General features: G+C 44.9%; 1 long non-coding RNA gene across 2 annotated transcripts; it reads right to left on the bottom strand.

Moving 5' to 3' along the window:
• Nucleotides 1-2,436: 2,436 nt before the first annotated feature.
• Nucleotides 2,437-17,428, bottom strand: LOC121479848. 2 transcript variants are annotated; one of them, XR_005984830.1, is made up of 3 exons: nucleotides 17,124-17,426; nucleotides 16,529-16,827; nucleotides 2,437-2,547 (listed from the first exon to the last, which is right to left on the bottom strand). It is a non-coding gene; the product is annotated as an uncharacterized LOC121479848 (long non-coding RNA). The 2 variants fall into 2 exon arrangements; XR_005984829.1 differs by lacking the exon at nucleotides 2,437-2,547 and having other exon boundaries at nucleotides 15,325-16,827; nucleotides 17,124-17,428.
• Nucleotides 17,429-18,943: the final 1,515 nt, after the last annotated feature.

The following is an 18,943-nucleotide window of genomic DNA, read 5'->3' as shown; positions in this document are numbered from 1 at the left end:
AATATTAATTTCACCAAAAAAAAAATTTTTTTTTCATAGAAACATTCAGAATAATATTTGTTTTTTAATATTTTATTTATTTATTTATTTGCAAGAGAGCGAGCATGAATAGCAGGAGGGGCAGAGGCAGAGGGAGAAGCAGACTCCCCACTGGGCAGGGAGCCCAAAGCGGGGCACAATCCTAGGTCCCTGGGATCATGACCCAAGCTGAAGACAGATGCTTAACCAACTGAGCCACGTAGCCATCCCCAGAATGATTTTGATTAAATATCTGACCACCATGGTCCAGCCAAATGGATACATAACTTTTAACCATCACAAACTATAACAAGAAATAATAATGATTTGCTACCAAGCAATAAAAAACTCAAGAATACAAGAATTAAAAAAAACAAAAAACACAAGAATAGTATCTATATGAGTAGCTACTAACCCTAGGCCTGAGGCCAACCCAAACCTAAAATGCCCCCTTTCCCTCAGGCTGAGGGCCAGATTTTGTTAGGCCAAACCATGGTCCATTAGATGTCAAAAAAGTTAACTGAAATGCTGCACTAGTGGCACTTGTGAATCTGCCAGTGAGGTGCCAGCAGGGTATCCGTAGGGAGGTACCATATCCCAGAACTTGCTGGGAGGCCATCCATGGAAAGGTACTGTGCCAGTAAGACTCACTGGAGAGCCACCCAAGGGAGTGCCAAACAAGGGTGGCTGCTGAGCACCACAAGGGCCAGGAGCTTCCTGCCGCAGGAGCTCAACAGAGCGGAGCACAGCAGAAGGTGGGGGAGGGTTCCCTCCTCAGTGCCTCTCCAGTGCATTCCACTGGCAAAGGTTCACATTGGGCCATCTGGCAAAGGAGAAATGCTTAAAGAGGGCCTAGCTTCATTGTTGCAGAACAGGCAATAAAGGGTAGATTTGGAGCTGAGCTGCAGTAAACTGATAACTGCCCCAGTTCCTGATATTCAGTTACAGAAGAAACAAAGGAGGGGGGCACGAAGATGCAGAAGGAAAAGATGAGACGATTAAAGCAAATATCTCCAAACTTTATGGTGCAATGCTTTACAGACCTGTCTTCCATGTCCATTTGAACTTGGTCCAGAGCTATCTACGCAGTTTTCATAACTACCCTTTAAAATATTAACTTTAGGGGATCCCTGGGTGGCTCAGCGGTGGAGCACCTGCCTTCGGCCCAGGGTGTGATCCTGGAGACCAGCGATTGAGTCCCACATAGGGCTCCCTGCATGGAGCCTGCTTCTCCCTCTGCCTCTCTCTATCTCTGTCTCTCATGAATAAATAAATAAAATCTTTATTTTTTTTTGTTTTTTTTTTTAATAAAATCTTTAAATATATATATATATATATTAACTTTAGGGCAGCCCGGGTGGCTCAGCGGTTTAGCACCGCCTTCAGCCCAGGGCGTGATCCTGGAGACCCGGATCGAGTCCCACGTTGGGTTCCCTACGTGGAGCCTGCTCCTCCCTCTGCCTGTCTCTGCCTCTCTCTCTCTCTCTCTCTCCCCTCCCCCTCTCATGAATAACTAAAATGTTTAAAAATAAAATATTAACTTTAATTTAAAAATATTGATTAACTGCCGTTAAGGTAGGAGGCTTTTGCAGTCTAAGAGAAAGAAGACCACATGGGTAACAATGAAGGTGATAGAAGTGTTGGGTACTGCGTATATTTTAAAACTAAAGCCAAAGATGGTTTCCTGATGGTTTAAATGTGGGGGATGAGCGAAAGAAAAGTCAGGAATGACTAAGGATCTGGCCTGAACGACTGGAAGGATGAAGCTAGAATTTCTGTTAACCCAGATGAGTTAAGGATGTGGGGAGAGGGATGCCTTGGGTGGCTCAGCGGTTGAGCATCTGCCTTTTGCTCAGGGCATGGTCCCCGGGGTCCGGGATGGAGTCCCACATTGGTCTCCCCTCAGGGAGCCTGTTTTTCCCTATGTCTCTGCCTCTCTCTGTGTCTCATGAATATATAAATAAAATCTTAAAAAAAAAAAAAAAAGGATGTGGGGAGAACTGGCTTTGGAGACAGACCAGAAGTTCAAGTTTGGACATATTAAATTTCAAATATTAATTAGAATTCCAAGTGGAAATGGTGAACAGGAAATTGAATGTCTAAGTCTGGATTTTGTGAGCAATTGGACTTCAGATATAAATTTGGGAGTTGCCAGCATGTATAGATGGAATCTAATGTCTTAAAATTGGATGACAATATAAAGGGAGTAGGTTATTAAGTAATCTCCCAAAACATTCATCTTAATTCCATGATATGGATACGGCAAGACTTGTGTAACATTTATTAGATTTACCTCTCAATTTTTTTTTCACCATTCTGAAAAATGCTATGATGAAAAACATCTACATAGCTCCCAATCCTTTCACTATTCTGAAAAATACAAAAATGAACAAAAATCCTTGCTTTGTGAGAACTTACCATTTTTGTAGGTCAGAGGCGAATGACGACTTTACATGGTTCAACCTAGTATTTGTGATTGCTTCTTTTGGTTCTTTATCCTGATGTGTTATAATTTGATTAAAATAGACACTGTAACCTAGATGGAGCAATTAATCTCTGGTCTGCAAAGCCTAAAAATAAATCACTCTAGATAGAGCTACCATGTGGGGCCACATGTTTCCTAAACTCCAGTAAAACATAATTCTTAGGTCTATTATTTACCTACTCATAACTTGTGTTCTTAAATGACCCCAAAACTTCTCCTGGATTTTTCATTAACATCCTAATCAAAAATAGCAAAGCTTCAGAACATATGAAATAAAAACTGGTGGAATCAATGAGAAAGAGACAAAGACTCAAGTATAGTAGGAAAAGCACTCCTTTCTCAATAACTGAGTAAATAGATAAGGAAGTCAGTAGAAACATAGAGGACTTGGACAACACTGTCAACCAACTTGACCAGATTGATATTTATAGAATATTTTCACTAACAGCAGATACAAATTCTTTCCAAGTACACAAAGAATACTGACCAAGACAGACTATATTTGAGGCTATAAAATATATATCAATAAATTTAACAAGATTCAAGTTGTATAAAATATGTTCTCTGGAGACAAGGGTCAAAAAAATAAATCAAAAGTGAAAGCAAAATGAGCATCTGAAGCAGCTCTTAAAGATTAATAGCACTGAACACTTACATTAGAAAAAGATTTTGGGGGCACTGGGGTGTCTCAGTTGGTTAAGCATCCGACTCTTGATTTCAGCTCAGGTCATGATTAGAGATTCATGAGATCGAGCCCCAAGTTGGGCTCTGCACTGGGCATTGGAGCCTGCTTGGGATTTTCTCCCTCTCTGTCTGGCTCTTCCTTCTCCATTTCTCTCTCTCTCTCTCAAAAGAAAAGCTTTTCTATGTTATATATGTAACAGATGTTATTATGTTCCATGCAATATATGTTAACTAACATATGTAATTTGAAACTCTGTTTAGAAACTAAAAAAACTGGGACACCTGAGTGGCTCAGCAGTTGAACATCTGCCTTCAGCTAAAGGCATGGTCCTGGGATCCAGGATCCAGTCCCACATCAGCCTGTTAGCAAGAAGCCTGCTTCTCCCTCTGCCTGTGTCTCTGCCTCTCTCTCTCTCTCTCTCTCTCTCTCTCTCTCTGTGTGTGTGTCTCTCATGAATAAATAAATAAAATCTTTAAAAAAATCTTAAAAAAAAACTAAAAAACTAACAAAAAAGAAAATACTAAAGATTAGAGCAGATATCAATAAATTAGAAAACAGAAAAAGAAAAAAAGAAAATCAATGAAACCAGAAGGTAATTCTTTGAGAAATCAATAAAGTTGATAAACCTGTAGCCAGACTATTAAAGAAAAAAAAAAAAAAAGACACAAAATACCAATATCAGAAATGCTAGAATTGGCATAAATACAGATCTTACAGATATTAAAAGGATAATGCAGGAATAACATGGGCAACTTTTTGGCAATAAAGTCTCTAACTTATATGAAATGGATGAAATGGATAAGTTTCTTAAAGACATCAACTACCAAAGATCATTTAAGAAGTGATAACTGGAATCACCTATGTCTATTAAAAAAATTGAATTTGTTATTCCATCTGAATTGAATAGTTAACTTTCTCACAAAGAAAATTCTAGGCCTAGATAACTTCACAGGTGAATTCTATTTAAAATTCAAGAAAAAAATAATGAAAATACTACACAAACTCTGAAGTATGTGTTAATTTGTTAAAGCTTCTATAACAAAATACCACAGACTAGGTGGCTTAAACAACAGAAATTTATTTTCTCATAATTCTGGAGGCAACAGGTCTGAGATCAAAGTGTCAACAGTGGTTTCTTCTGAGGCCTCTCTCCTTGGCTTGTAGATGGTCATCTTCTCTCTGTGTCTTTCCTCTGTGCATGCCTATGTCCTAATTTCCTCTTATTAAGATACCAGTCATATTGAATTACCACCCTAAGGACCTAAATTTTAACTTAATTACCTCTTTAAAGACCTTATATCCAAATATAGTCACATTCCTAGTTACTAGGGGTCAGGGCTTCAATATGTAAAATTTAAGAGGGCACAATTCAGCCCATAACAAGGTAATACTTCCCAACTCATTCCACAAGCCAGCATTATCCTGATACCAATTACCAAAGAAATTAAAAGAAAATAAAAATATAGACCAACAACCCTCAAGAACATAGATGTAAAAATTCTAAACAAAATGTAATCAATTTAAATCTGGTGATAAAAATACGGCATGACTAATTGGGCCTTATCAGGGAAAGTAAGGCATTGAATATTCAAAAATTAAAAAACAAGCAATATAATTCACCACATTTACAGCCCAAAACATAAAAGCAAGTTTTATGCTCATCTCAGTAGATGTGAAAAATTTATTGACAAATTCTAGCATTTATTCATGATTTAGGGAAAAAAATTAATTCAGCAAATTTCCTCACATCAGATATGCTATGTTCATAGGTCAGAAAATGCTAATGGGCATCTCTAAAAGACCTATAGCTAAATATTATACTTTAATGGAGAGAGGCTAAACACTTTCCCCTGAGGATAAAAAACAAGGTAAAAGTATCCAGTCTTAACACTTCTATTCAACATTGTACTAGTTTCTAACCAATGCAATAAGACAAGAAAAAGAAAAGACATCAAGGAAGGGCCTGGGTGGTTCAGTGGGTTAAGCATTTGCTTTCAGCTCAGGTCATGATCCCAGGGTCCTGGGATCAAGCCCCACATTGGGCTTCCTGCTCAGCAGAGACCCTGCTTCTCCTTTCCCTCCCTTCCACTGCCCTTCCCCCATGAGCTTGTGCTTGCTCTTTTTCTGTCAAATAAACAAAATATATTTTTAAAAATATTTTATTTATTCATGAGAGACACAGAGGGAGGGGCAGAGACTAGGCAGAGAGAGGAACATGCTCCTCACAGGGAGCCCAGTGCAGGACTTGATCCCAGGACCCCAGGACCACAACCTGAGCCAAAGGCAGACACTCAACCACTGAGATACCAAGGTGCCCCAATAAATAAAATATTTAAAAAAGAAAAGTAAAGGCATCGAGATTGGAAGGGGAGAAGTAAAACTATCCGTTTACAGATGATATGATTATCCATGTAGAAAATCCTATAGAATTTACTAAAATGTTACTAAAACTAAATGAGTTCATCAAGGTTACAGGACACAATGCACAAAAATCAATTGTACTTCTGTATCCAATAGCATTACAAATCTGAAATACTTGAGAATAAGTCTGACCAAACATGTGCAAGACTTGCTCACTGAAAACTACTAAGAGAAATAAAAGAGGCCTTAAATACATGGAAAGATATGGTGTGGAGAAAAAAGAAGATATGGTATGTTCATAGGTTAGAATAGTCAATATTATTAAGAAGTCAATTCTCCCCAAATTGATCTATAGAGTCAAAGGAATCCCACCCAAAATTCTAAGTCTTTTTTTGTAGAAATTAACAAACTACTTATAAAATTTATAATGAAAATGCAAAGGACCTAAAAGAGCCTAAATTACTTTGAGAAAAAAAAAGACAAATTTGGAAGACAATATAACCAATTTCAATAGTTATAATAAAACTACAGTAATTAATTCAGTGTGGGCAAAAACTGAGGTGGACAATAGATCAATTCAACAGAGCAGAAAGTCTGGTAATAGACCCACGCATACATGGTCAATTGCTTCAATGAAGTTGCAAGGGCAATTAAGTATCAAAAAGAATAGCCTTGGGCAGCCCAGGTGGCTCAGCAGTTTAGCACTGCCTTCAGCCTGGGGTGTGATCCTGGAGACCCGGGATGAGTCCCACATCAGGCTCCCTGCATGGAGCCTGCTTCTCCCTCTGCCTCTGTCTCTGCCTCTCTCTCTCTGTGTGTATGTCATGAATAAATAAATAAAATCTTAAAAAAAAAAAAAAAAAAAAGAATAGACTTTTCAGTGAATGTTCATATGCAAAAGAAATGATGTTCAATCCACACCTTATACCATATACAAAAGTTAACTCAAAATGCATCATAGATATATATGTAAATCCTAAAACTATAGGGACACCTGAGTGGCTCAGCGGTTGAGCATCTGCCTTTGGCTCAAGTCATGATCCTGGGGTCCTGGGATCTAGTCCTACATCAGGCTCCCTGTGGGGAGCCTGTTCTCCCTCTGCCTATGTCTCTGTCTCTCTCTCTGTGTCTTTCATGAATAAATAAATTAAATCTTTTAAAAAAATCCTAAAACTGTAAAACTTTAAAAGAAAATAAAGGTAAATGGCCTTAGGGAAGGCAAAGATTTCTTAGATATGACAACAAAAGATATAGTCCATAAAAGACAAAACTGATAAACTGGACTTCAGAAAAATTACGAATATATGCTCCTCTTTTTTTTTCAAGTTTGAGATATTTATTAATCAGTGTAAAACTCTAAAATAATACATAAATATGATTTTGAGCATTTAGAGGGGAAATAGTTCTTGGCTAAGCAGAAAATTGTACAAATGACTTCCGGAAAACCTTCATCCTAAGCAGTTTTACAGTGAAACACTTCATTTAGAAGTCTGAACCCTCTTTCTTCAGTTTGCTGTAATCTATTGCATTGATCATTAGGACACACTTTATTCTGAGTTCTGGGTTACTCTCTCCATCCCAATAGATAGCTGGATTGAACAATGCCATACACAAGACATACACTGCTGCTCCAGTACCTCCAGCTCCAATAAATAAGAAAAGAGAAATCAAGCTTGAATGTTTTTGTGGTCTAACCAAGGACCTAGGGGAGCATATTTGTGGCAAAGTCCTCTGGTGCAAAAGGAGAGGAGACCTAGGCCCTAGGCCAGGCCTAGGACTAAGTAGTCTCTGCCAAAAAGCACACTCTTTGAAGGACACTATTAGGGGACTCCTGGGTAGCTCAGCAGTTGAGCATCTGCCTTCAACTCAGGGTATGATCATGGGGTCCTGGGATCAAGTCCCTCATTGGGCTCCCCATGAGGAGCCTGCTTCTCCTTCTGCCTATGTCTCTGCCTCTCTCTCTGTGTTTCTCATGAATAAATGAATAAAATCTTTTTAAAAAAACAAACAAAAGAAAGATACTATTAGGAGAATGCAAGATAAGCCACAGACTGGAAGAAAATATTAGCAAATCATATATCTGACAAAGAACTTGTATGCAGTATATATATATATATATATATATATATATATATAACTCAAAAAGCAATAAGATAAACAGCCCAGGGATGCCTGGGTGGCTCAGCAGTTGAGTGTCTGTCTTCGGCACAGCGTGTGATCCTGGAGTCCTGGGATTGAGTCCCGTGTCGGGCTCTCTGCATGGAGCCTGCCTCTTTCTCTGTCTCTCTTCTGTGTGTCTCTCATGAATAAATAAATAAAACTTAAAAAAAAAAAAAGATAAACAGCCCAACAACAACAAAAAGGGGCAAATAATTTGAGTGGACGCTTTATAACAAACAAGATATATAGATATGGGGCACCTGGGTGGCTCAGTAGTTGAGCATCTGCTTTTGGCTCAGGGTGTGATCCCAGGATCAGGGGATCAAGTCCTGCATCAGGCTTCCCACAGGGAGCCTGCTTCTCCCTCTGCCTATGTCTCTGCATTTCTCTCTGTGTCTCTTATAAATAAATAAATAAAATATTTTTTAAAAAAGCACACAAAAAGATGCTTGTCATCATTATCTCATAAATGCAAATTATAACTAAAATGAGATACTACTACACACCTCTGAGAATGGCTAAAATTGAAAGGACTGATTATAACAAATGTTGGTGAGATGGAAGTCTCATCTGCTGATGGGACTGTAAAATGGGACAACCACTTTGGAAAATAGTTTAGCAGTTTCTTAAAAAATCTGGGGCAGCCTGGGTGGCTCAGCGGTTTAGTGCTGCCCTCAGCCCAGGGTGTGATCCTAGAGACCTGGGATCGAGTCCCATGTCGGGCTCCCTGCATGGAGCCTGCTTCTCTCTGCGCCTGTGTCTCTGCCTCTCTCTCTCTCTCTCTCTCTCTCTCTCTCTGTGTCTCTCATGAATAAATAAATAAAATCTTTTTAAAAATAAAAAATAAAAATTAATTAAAAAAATAAAATATTTTAAAAACAAACCTAACATACACCTATTATATTACTAAGCCATTCTATTCCTAATTAGTTACCAAAGAGAAGTAAAAACATATACCTATACACATACTTGTACATGAATGTTCATCACATTTGTAATAGCCAAAAACTGGTATTAACCCAATTTGTATCAACAGATGAGTGGATAACAATTGAACAATTTGTAATATAGCCACACAATGGAATACTACCAGCAATAAAAAGGAATATACTACAGATATATGCTACTTACTACACAGATGAATCTCAGAATAATTATTCTGAGTTTTAAAAAAGGCAAAAAATGAATACATACTACAGGATTACATTTGTATAAAATCAAACAAAAAACAAAGAATTTGCAGTGACAGAAGACAAATGGGTTGTTGCTCGGGGACAGGGGCTGCTGAGTGGATGGGATGATAAAGAGACACAAGGAAACTTTGGGGGTGACAGATAACATTCATAATCTGGATCGTGATGATTTCACAGGTATATACATGTATCAAAACTTAACAGAACTACGCTCTTTCAGTATGTGAAATTTGTTGAATTTCAATGATACCTCAATAAAGCTCAATAAAGGCTTTTCTAATCTAATTGAAAAGTTGAGGGATGCCTGAGTCAGTTACACGTGTGCCATCAGCTCAGGTCATGATCCTGGGGTCCGGGGATGGAGCCCCACATCTGGCTCCCTGCTCCCTGGGGAACCTGCTTCAGCCTCTCCCTCTGCCACTCTCCTTGCTTGTGCTCTCTTTCTCTGTCAAATAAATAAATAAAATCTTAAGAGAAAAAAAGTTGAAAATACAGACATTGAAATTAAAATGGAAAAAAAGGGGGGAATCACTATAATTTGATTTACCCATCATTCCCTTCTACTTCATCCAATGGGCTTCCTAGTACATCATTTGGTTCTCCACAGCCTTCAGGCATCTTGAAGATGTTGTACACTCTATGCTAAAAGCCAGAAGCAGGTCAGGTAAATCTGGACAAACTCAACAAGTGCCCAGTGTGAAGAGACACACATGACTGCAATCACAGTTACACACTCCTTCAAAGAAGGCCAGCTGGCATTTTTTTAAATAAAGATTTTATGTGAGAGAGAGCATGGGGGGCGGGGGGAGCAGAGGAAGAGGGAGAAGGAGACTTTCTGCTGAGCAGGGAGCCCAACAGGGGGCTTGACCCCAGGACCCAGGGATCCTGACCTGAGCTGAAGGCAGACACTTAACCGATGGACCAAGCCACCCAGGAGCCCAGGACACTGGCATTTTAGCTTTTAGGATCCCCACACAGCAAGCTGTTATGACTCTTTAAACGCCTCCCCTTAATATTCTTGCCCATTTATGTCCAACAATCCTAATGTATTTTATCATGATCCCGCACCCCTCCTGAAAGACCCACCTTAGACGGGTTTTCAAAAACCTCAGTCAAAAAAAAAAAAAAAAAAAAAAGCTCAGTCAATATGCAGACTTTGCCCTCTACCCTCTGCCTTCTGATAGGTGGCTCAGGCTGTCAAGGTAAAACTCTTCCTCTCTGTGCAAGCAAATAAACGGATTGTTTTGATAATTCAGGAAGCCAGGATTCGATATTATTGATCATATTTTCTCTTCTGAATTATTTTAGTAATAATTACTAAATTACTTTGCCCATTTCTTCATTTTGAACGTATATTTTTGGTTTTGATTTGTAGTTTGAAACTTTTTTTTTTTTTTTAAGATTTTATTTATCCATTCATGAGAGACATAGAGAGAGAGAGAGAGGCAGAGACAGGCAGAGGGAGAAGTAGGTTCCATGCAGGGAGCCCGATGTGGGACTCGATCCCGGGACTTCAGATTCACACCCTGGGCTGAAGGCAGGTGCTGAGCCACCAGGGATCCCTAGTTTGAAAACCTTTTAAAGCCAATCCTTGCACAATCTAATGTAAATATCTTCTCACTTTCCTTCTTTTTGGTGGTTGTTGCACGGAAATGTTAAGTTTTCAAATGTTTAAAGTCATTATACAACAACAAATAAAACAGCTTCTGGTGCTATATTGCCTGGGTTCAAATATCTACAACCGAGCAGCCCCAGTGGCTCAGCGGTTTAGCGCCGCCTTCAGCCCAGGGCCTGACCTGGAGACCTGGGATCGAGTCCCACATCGGGCTCCCTGCATGGAGCCTGCTTCTCCCTCTGCCTGTGTCTCTGCCTGCCTCCCTTCCCCTCTCTCTTTCTCATGAATGAATAAATAAAATCTTAGAAAAAAAAAATCTACTAGCTAAGGACCTCTGTGCAACTCTCTGGGAACCCAGGTTCCCATCTGCCTCCCATAGGACCCTAAGCTCCATGAAAGGAGGCATTTTCGGCTGTTTTGTTCACTGCTGTATCCCCAGCTCTGGGGACTGTACCTGATACATAATAAATACTCAGTAAATATTTATTAAATGGATGAATCTACAAAACCAGAACAATCTTATTTACTTCATGGGATTGTTATAAGAATTCATTAAGCCTCATGAATTTTAGTCTAGAACAGTGCCTGGCACACAGTAGAGCACAGGACCGGTTACCTCTGCCCCCAACCCCCAATCCTGGGTCTCAGAGAAGTTTCACCTAAAGTCTTCCCTCCTGCCCCCCACCTCCCCTCAGTTAAGTCTTTCCCTTTCCTGCTCCTCTTCCCCTTCAGAGTGGCTCACTGGTCATGGAAGGGCATTTTTTAAGATTTTTTTTTTAAAGATTTTATTTATTCATGAGACACAGAGAGAGAGAGAGGCAGAGACACAGGCAGAGGTAGAAGCAGGCTCCATGCAGGGAGCCCGATGTGGGACTCGATCCGGGGACTCCAGGATCACACCCCGGGCTGAAGGCAGGAGCTAAACTACTGAGCCACCCGGGATCCCCTTTTTAAAAGATTTTATTTATTAATGAGAGACACGGAGGCAGAGGCAGAGGGAGAAGCAGGCCCCACGCAGGGAGCCGGACTGATCGGGGGACCCGGGGGCCAGGCCCTGGGCTGAAGGCAGGTGCTCAGCCCCCAGGGGGCCCCTCCTGGAAGTCCTTAACCCTTAGGGCAGCTGTGAGCCCCTCTGAGATACAAAGAAAAGTCCGCAGCCCGCTCCTCGGGAGAATGCAGCTGTGCACGCGGCCTGCTCTGCGCAACGCCACGGAGCTCGCGCAGGCCGTGGAGGGCCCAGACTCCCGACTGCTCCCGAGCAGCCCCCGCTAACAGGTCACAGGAGCTTCCCCAGCAGACCTTTAGCGAAAGGGCCGGAGTCCAGACCCCGAGGCCGCCTCCGAGCTCCTCTGAGATGCAAAGGGCTCTCCTGTGGTCGGGCTGGGGCGTCCGTGTTCCTTCCCCTGCGCCCCGCAGGGCCGGGCCCTCACCGGCGGGGCGGGGCGGGGGGCAGCGGGGGGAGGGGGGAAGGGCTCAGCTCCTCTTCTAGAATCCTTTTATTAATAAAAGATTTTATTTATTTATTCATGAGAGATGCAGAGACACAGGCAGAGGGAGAAGCAGGCTCCATGCGGGGACCCCCGACGTGGGACTCGATCCCGGGTCCCCAGGATCATGTCCTGGGCCGAAGGCAGGCGCCAAACCGCTGGGCCACCCAGGCGTCCCTAGAATCTTTTTTTTTTTTTTTAAGATTTTATTTATTTATTCCTGAGAGACACAGAGAAAGGCAGAGACACAGACAGGAGGGAGAAGCAGAGGGAGAAGCAGGCGCCAAGCCGGGAGCCCGACGCGGGACTCGAACCCGGGTCTGCAGGGTCACGCCCTGGGCCCAAGGCAGGCGGCCCGCCCCGTGTGCTGCGCGTGCCCGCGGGCGGTTCGGTGTCCCGGAGGAGCAGCTCGGGGCGAGGCGGGCGGGAGCCCCGGTGGCCCGAGCTGCGGCCCCCCGACCCCCCCCCCAGGCCCTGCCCCGGGTGTCCTAGAACCGCCCCCCACGGACCCGCACGCACCCTGGGGAGTCCGCAGCCCCCCCCCACCGAGGCGGGCCCAGCGCCCCGGGCGCCTGGCAGGTCGCTCGCTCCCCTTCCTTCGCGCTTCTGCCTCAAACAGCCCCCGCGGCGACGTCATTTGCCCGCAGTCGCCCACTTCCCGGAGCTGGAAGCCGAGGCGGACCTCGCGGGGGCTCTTACCGCTCCGAGGGCTGCCCGGCGCCGCGGGCCTGCTCTGGAAAAGGCCAGGAGAGGGGTGGGCCGGGCGCCCCGGAGGAGAGCTGACTGCCTGGGGGGGGGGTGCGCCGTGCACCCGGCTCCCCCCCCAACACGGTGCCTGCAGTTTCAAATCGCTCTCCGAGATCCTCAGTTTCCGTGGGTGCATCTTCCAGGGCTCCGGGGGCGACCCCGGTGTGCACCCCATCCCCAGCGCCCAATGCCCAGCAGGTACCCAGTAAGTCTCTGCCCCCGGCGGGGGGACTGCGCCCCTGGAGGAGCCCCCGTTCCTCGGAGGGATGCAGGAGGGCGAGCCGAGCCCCACCTGGGAGGCACCTAAGTCCTGGCCAGGATGTCTCAATTAGGGCTCCGCAACCAGTATCCCCTGGGGGTAAATCCTTCACTGCATCTCCTGATTATTTCCTAAGGATATTTTCCTCGAAATGGGATTACTGGGTTGAGGGTATGCGCATAGTTAAGTCTCTTGATTCAGAGTCCCTGCAGCAGCGCCCCAATGAGTCAGCTTGCCAGAAAGCTGGCCAAACTCGGGATCATCAGGCTTCCTTTTTTTTTTTTCCTTTGCCATCTTAATAGAATGAAAATGATACCCCGTTTTGTTTGCATCTCTTTGCGGATTAATTAGGTGGAGATTGGACTAATTTTAAAGAAATACGCTAAGAAGCCCGGAGAAACCCTGTGTGAGAAAGGAGACCATCGACCCCAGGCACGTTGTGCCCAACAAGGTGAAAAACCAAAGGGTTGTCTGGTACTATTTGACCTGAAAATGTGAACTTTGAGCCAGGTTCCAGAGGCTTCCCCTGAGCAAGGGAGGGGGAGCTGTGACTCACGAGCTTCCCTAAGGTTGGTTGTTATTTTCATTTCCTGATGAGGAATGAATGTTATAAAACAGATGAAAAATCTGTACACGGATCTTTAAGAATGGCAAGGAAGGGGATCCCTGGGTGGCTCAATGGTTTAGCGCCTGCCTTTGGCCCAGAGCATGATTCTGGAGACCGGAGATCGAGTCCCCTGCATGGAGCCTGCTTCTCCCTCTGCCTGTGTCTCTGCCTCCCTCTCTCTCTCTATGTCTATCACAAATAAATAAATAAATCTTAAAAAAAAAAAAAAAAAAAGAATGGCAAGAAAAAGTAGAAATGGGAAACCTATTTCAGCTTAATCTGGTGGGCAAGAGCTAGGGGTGAGAGGTCAAGTTGGAAGGCCCTTTGAAGGCTGTGGCTGAGGTGGCAGGTAAGTCTCTGAAAGTCCCTGGCGGCCTGGCTTGTAGGGAGTGAGCAAGAGGCCTCCCACGGCCCTGGAGACTTCCTACTGGAAAGGCTGCTGCTGTGTGTTTGTGGCACTTACAAGGCCTAGGATCCCTGGGGACCCGGAACTGGCTTTTACTGGACTTCTGAGGCTCAGACTTAAACTGCCAGGGACAAAGGAAGGGGTAAGGAAGCGGAGGCCCTGGTGCAGCTCAGGCTGTGCTGGGGAAGGGGGAAGAGGGAACTGGCATTTTCAGAAGAAGAGTTGATGGTGGTTTGCAGAGCTTTGTGGGCTGTGAAACAATGGAGACTTCTTGCCGGGTCAGAGCCCGGGGCTGCCCCCCAGCCCTTCAGATATCCACTGGGTTCTTTTGCAAACCACACCCAAGAGGATAACTGATTTACCAATGTTTACAGGCAATTTTATTTACTAATCTAGCTCTCATTTACTCTCAACTAAATTTATAGTTCTAATTACAGTCATCAGCATTTTCCTGATAATAAACATACAGGATGTGTTTTATGGTTGTTTTTTGTTTTTTTTAACTTTGTGGGGGATTTTTTTCCTGACTACTTTAAATTTCCTATGAAAGTCTTTTTTTTTTTTAAGAAGTAAGGGGGTGGACAGAGAGGAATTTTAAGCAGGCTCCACACCCGGTACAGAGCCCGATGTGGGGCTCGAACTCACGACTCTGAGATCATGACCTGACCAAAATAAAGAGTCAGTTGCTTAACTGAGCCACGCAGGCCCCTCCCCCTTTATTTTCTATTAAAATGAAAGAGAGGCAGAGACACAGAGGGAGAAGCAAGCTCCTTGCAGGGAGCCTGAGGTGGGACTCGATCCTGATCCTGGAACTCCAGGATCAAGCCCTGGGTGGAAGGCAGGCGCTAAAACACTGAGCCACCCAGGGATCCCCTAAACCAGAAGTTCTTAGAGGCTTCAATGAATGATTTCCAAACCTTGTCACACTTCAAAAATCACTTGGCAGCTTTAAAAAAATGAGTTTTCACTCCCTCCCTCTTAGAGGGAGACTAAATGTGTAGGGCTGGTACATACCTGAAGCTGTTTTTTGTGGGGTTTTTTTGTTTGGTTGGGTTTTTTTATTTAAAATTGAAGAGAGAGAGGCAGAGACATAGGCAGAGGGAGATGCAGGCTCCATGTGGGGAGCCCAATGCGGGACTCAGTCCCAAAACCCTAGGACCATGACCTGAGCTGAAGGCAGAAGCTCAACCACTGAGCCACCCAGATGCCCTGAAGCTGATATTTTTGAAAAGCCTCCTCGGTGATTCTGGAGTTGCTGCTGCAAAGACTAGCTTTGGGGAACTGATGTCCAACTGCTTATCTATTTTGTTTGTCTTAATGAAATTTGGAAATGGCAGTTTTAACTTCTAAAACATTCAATAAGGCTTTGCACATCTGGAAACCGTTCTTTTCACCTCCCTCTCCATCTACCCCAAAGTCCAAGGGCTTGACCTTCCTGAACTCTTCAGTCCTTCCTTACCCAACACTCTCTGCAGACACTGGAAGATGCCATTGCCGTCACCACCCTCTCTCATTTCCCAAAACTCCTGCTTTCTCCCATTGGCAGGTGTTTGGGGCTTTCTTCCTATCCTATCTTTCAAAGCCCTGATGCTGTTTAGGGCCCTGGAAACTTGAGGTCCTGGCCCCAGGGCCACTCCCACAGGTGGCATTGGGTGCTGTGATTCTCGGATCATCAATGCTCACTGTTTCTCTGGGCGATCTCCAGATGCCCACATTTCGACTGCCTACCGAGCTTTACTCTTCAGTATTTCACAAAGCACCTCAGACTCGGTATTTCTCAAACATTACATTCCTAGCAATCTTTGTTCTTTGTGGGGTTTTTTTGTTGTTGTTGTTGTTGTTGTTTATTTTTAGCAACCTCTACACCCAGCATGGGGCTCAAACTCATGACCCCAAGACCAAGAGTTGCATGCTCTTCCTACTGAGCCAGCCAGGATCCCCTGTTCCTTCTGTTTTGTATATCAGAGGAAGGCTCTACTATGACAGTCTAGCCAGAAACATGGAGGTAATCCCTTTCATCCATTTAAAGCCACTGTTCGAGGCACTGGGGTTACCAGAGACTACAAAAATCCCTGCCCTCCAAAAACTTGTATTCTAGAAGAGGAAGACAGGCAGCAAACAATCAGTCCCCAAATCTAACAGACTCCAACTTCTAATATCTCTAGCATCTACTCTGTCTCTCCAGGCATCACCTTATTTCAAACCCCTGATGGCCTCCTTCATTCTCTTACTCCCTCTAGTCCATTCTCCCCATAGCAACGTAATCTTTCTAATTCTAAATTTTACAGCTCCTGGGCCCTGCTGGCCTCTCCATCACACATCTCCACCCACGTGGCCACTCTGCGCCCGGCCACACTGAATTCCAGCTGCAGGCCACCCCACCCGCCACCCCCGACTCTCTCCCTCCCCTCCTGCCTAGCTGACTCCCGTTCGCTTTGCAGATCTTGGCTCAGATACTACAACAGGCAGCCTCTAAGCTGGCCCCCACTGAACCCTGCCTCCTACCATTAATGCTCTTGGGATTTGGAAGAACAGAACGTGGCAGAAGCAGCCATGTTTTGAACTGGCCTGCGATGAGGGCCGCGTGACCAGGAACAGAGGGAGGCCTCCAGCCAGAAGCCTGTGAAGAACTGAATCCTGTCAGCAACCATGTCAGTGAGCTTGGCATCGGATCCTCCCCCAGCTGAGCCTTCAGATGAGTTGGCAGCCCCAGCAGTCAGGTCAGCGTTTCCTGCCTCCTCCTGGAAGACCTTCAGCCCTGAGGCAGCCGATTAAGCCACGCCTGGATTCATGACCCAAAGAAACTGTGAGATAATAAATGTTTGTTGTTTTAAGCAGCTAAGGTTTTGTTAATTTGTTACACAGACCTAGACAACAAATACCACCTCTGGACCCCTGCCCCTCCTCCACCCCAAATTCAGTGCCCTTCTGAGTGGTAGAGCCCATGGTATTTTTCCACCTGTCACCCCCAGTACTTAGCCCTTAGTACTAATTAATCCAGGATGTGTCTGTATCTCTACCCCTAGGTTATGGACTCTATAAGGAAAAGGAGGAAGATAGGGAAGAAAGTCACCATTTGCCTTCTCAAGACTCTGAATACCTGCTCTGGTTTGGCCATGCCTTTGTCCAACTGCAGTGTCCACGGTGATCTCCGCGAAGTGCGGCTGCAACCCGAGGCTCTGGCAGCTGTCCTCACCTCCCTGACACACGCGCGCACACACACACACACACACACACACACATGCCGCAAAAAGAAGCATGCACACTCACACTTTGGGCGCATTGCCCTTTAGTCAGGAGGAGAGCGGGTGGAGCCACTGCCTGCTCCTTCCACCCACCCTCTGGCTACACTTTGTGGGTTTTCTGAATGAAAGGTGGGAGGGAGAGCCGCCTTCTGCCTTTGAACTGCCCGGTTCCTCCACCTTTATTTGCAGCCAACTGAACTGTTCCAGAAGGTCGTGGTTGTGACTCCCCTGCGGAGACAAAAAAAAAAAAAAAGAAGGAGGAAAAAGTGCCCGAGTACTTCTTGCTGCTTTCATTTTCTGGTGTCTCAACCCACAGGCCACTCACTCACTATGACCTAACCCTGAGATCTGAATGAGGTGCCACCTCAGATCCCAGATCGCTTGGTGGCCCCCCACTTGGGGCTGACAGCAGCTCTGCCCTCAGACTCAGGTTCACTCTCCTGCCCTTTGGCAGACGGAGAGCAGTGCCCTTGGCCTCCTGATGGCCCTTCTGTCATCCTGCAACGGCCCCACACTACCAGGGCGGCAACTTCCCCAGTCTCCCCGCCACCCCCACCCCAACACACTTCCTACCTCCCTCCACCACCACCCCCATCGCCTCGGCCAGTCTGCCAACATGTCTATTGTGTCCAAGCAGGATGAATGAATGTTTGAGAGGCATGCCTGGCTATGAACACGCCTCTGTCTAGGTTAAAAAAAAGCTTCTAATAACATTGCACCTATGGTGCGTGCTTCTGTCCTGTCGGCCCTCCTCCAGCACTCAGGGGCAGGCTTCCTCTTGGCCTTCCTTTTGTGATTGCTTTCTGCTCAGCTGCGCGCTGTTGCTAAGAAGGTTATGCCCGTCGGCTGTGCTCTAGACTTGTAGTCGTGTGATAACGGGACGGACGTGGGTTGGGGGGCAGCAGATCTGCCTTTCACCAGGTTGGATCCTGGTTGTGTTACCTGGCCATCCTAGGCCTCGTCCTCTGGTCGGGTCTGCTCATAAGCCTTTTCCCCCATTCTGAGATTAAATTAAATAAACTACAAACAGGACACTGCATAGTGTGTAGTACTAGTAGTAGTAGTAGTAAGTATTCAATAATTGTTCCTGTGTGTTTTAAAAAGACCTTAATAATCTTTGTAAGTTTTCCTTGGAAGCACAGAAAGCAAAAGATTGTTGATGTCTAGTTGAGAAAGGTGCTCCATCAGTTTTGTTTTTTTGGCAAGAGATGGAGCAGGAGAAGGTTGAGGGTGATGTTAGGGGACTGCTGATTTACTGGTTTTTAATCTGACTCTTTTACTTCTGCTGTTCTGGAATAATGCTGTGGAAACCAGCTGCTCAGATGCCCGGGGAATGGATGTGCCTGAACCTGCCACAGCCTCCCAGGTGGGAAGGTGTTTATCATGCTTGCGTTCCAGTCTCTGTGCCTCGGCTTCACCCTGTCACAGTTGAGAGGAAGGGCCCCTGCCGCTGAGAGCACACCAAATCAGAGGCTGGCACGCTGCACACTTGCTGCCGTATTAGCACGTGTACAGACTCTGAAGATCCACCAATCCCATTCAATTTCCAGATCCACAAGCACTTGCCTCCAAAAATCAAATGTATCCAACTTTCTTTCCACTGCCCAGAGGGGACACAGTGGCTAGGATATCAAGTAATGGATTTCAGTGCTCTTTTCATTTTTTTTAATATTTT

This window comes from Vulpes lagopus, chromosome 21 (genome assembly GCF_018345385.1).
Source record: "Vulpes lagopus strain Blue_001 chromosome 21, ASM1834538v1, whole genome shotgun sequence".
NCBI classification, from domain to species: domain Eukaryota; kingdom Metazoa; phylum Chordata; class Mammalia; order Carnivora; family Canidae; genus Vulpes; species Vulpes lagopus.
The sequence above is the reverse complement of the archived record's forward strand: the minus strand, read 5'-3'. Positions and strand labels throughout refer to the sequence as shown.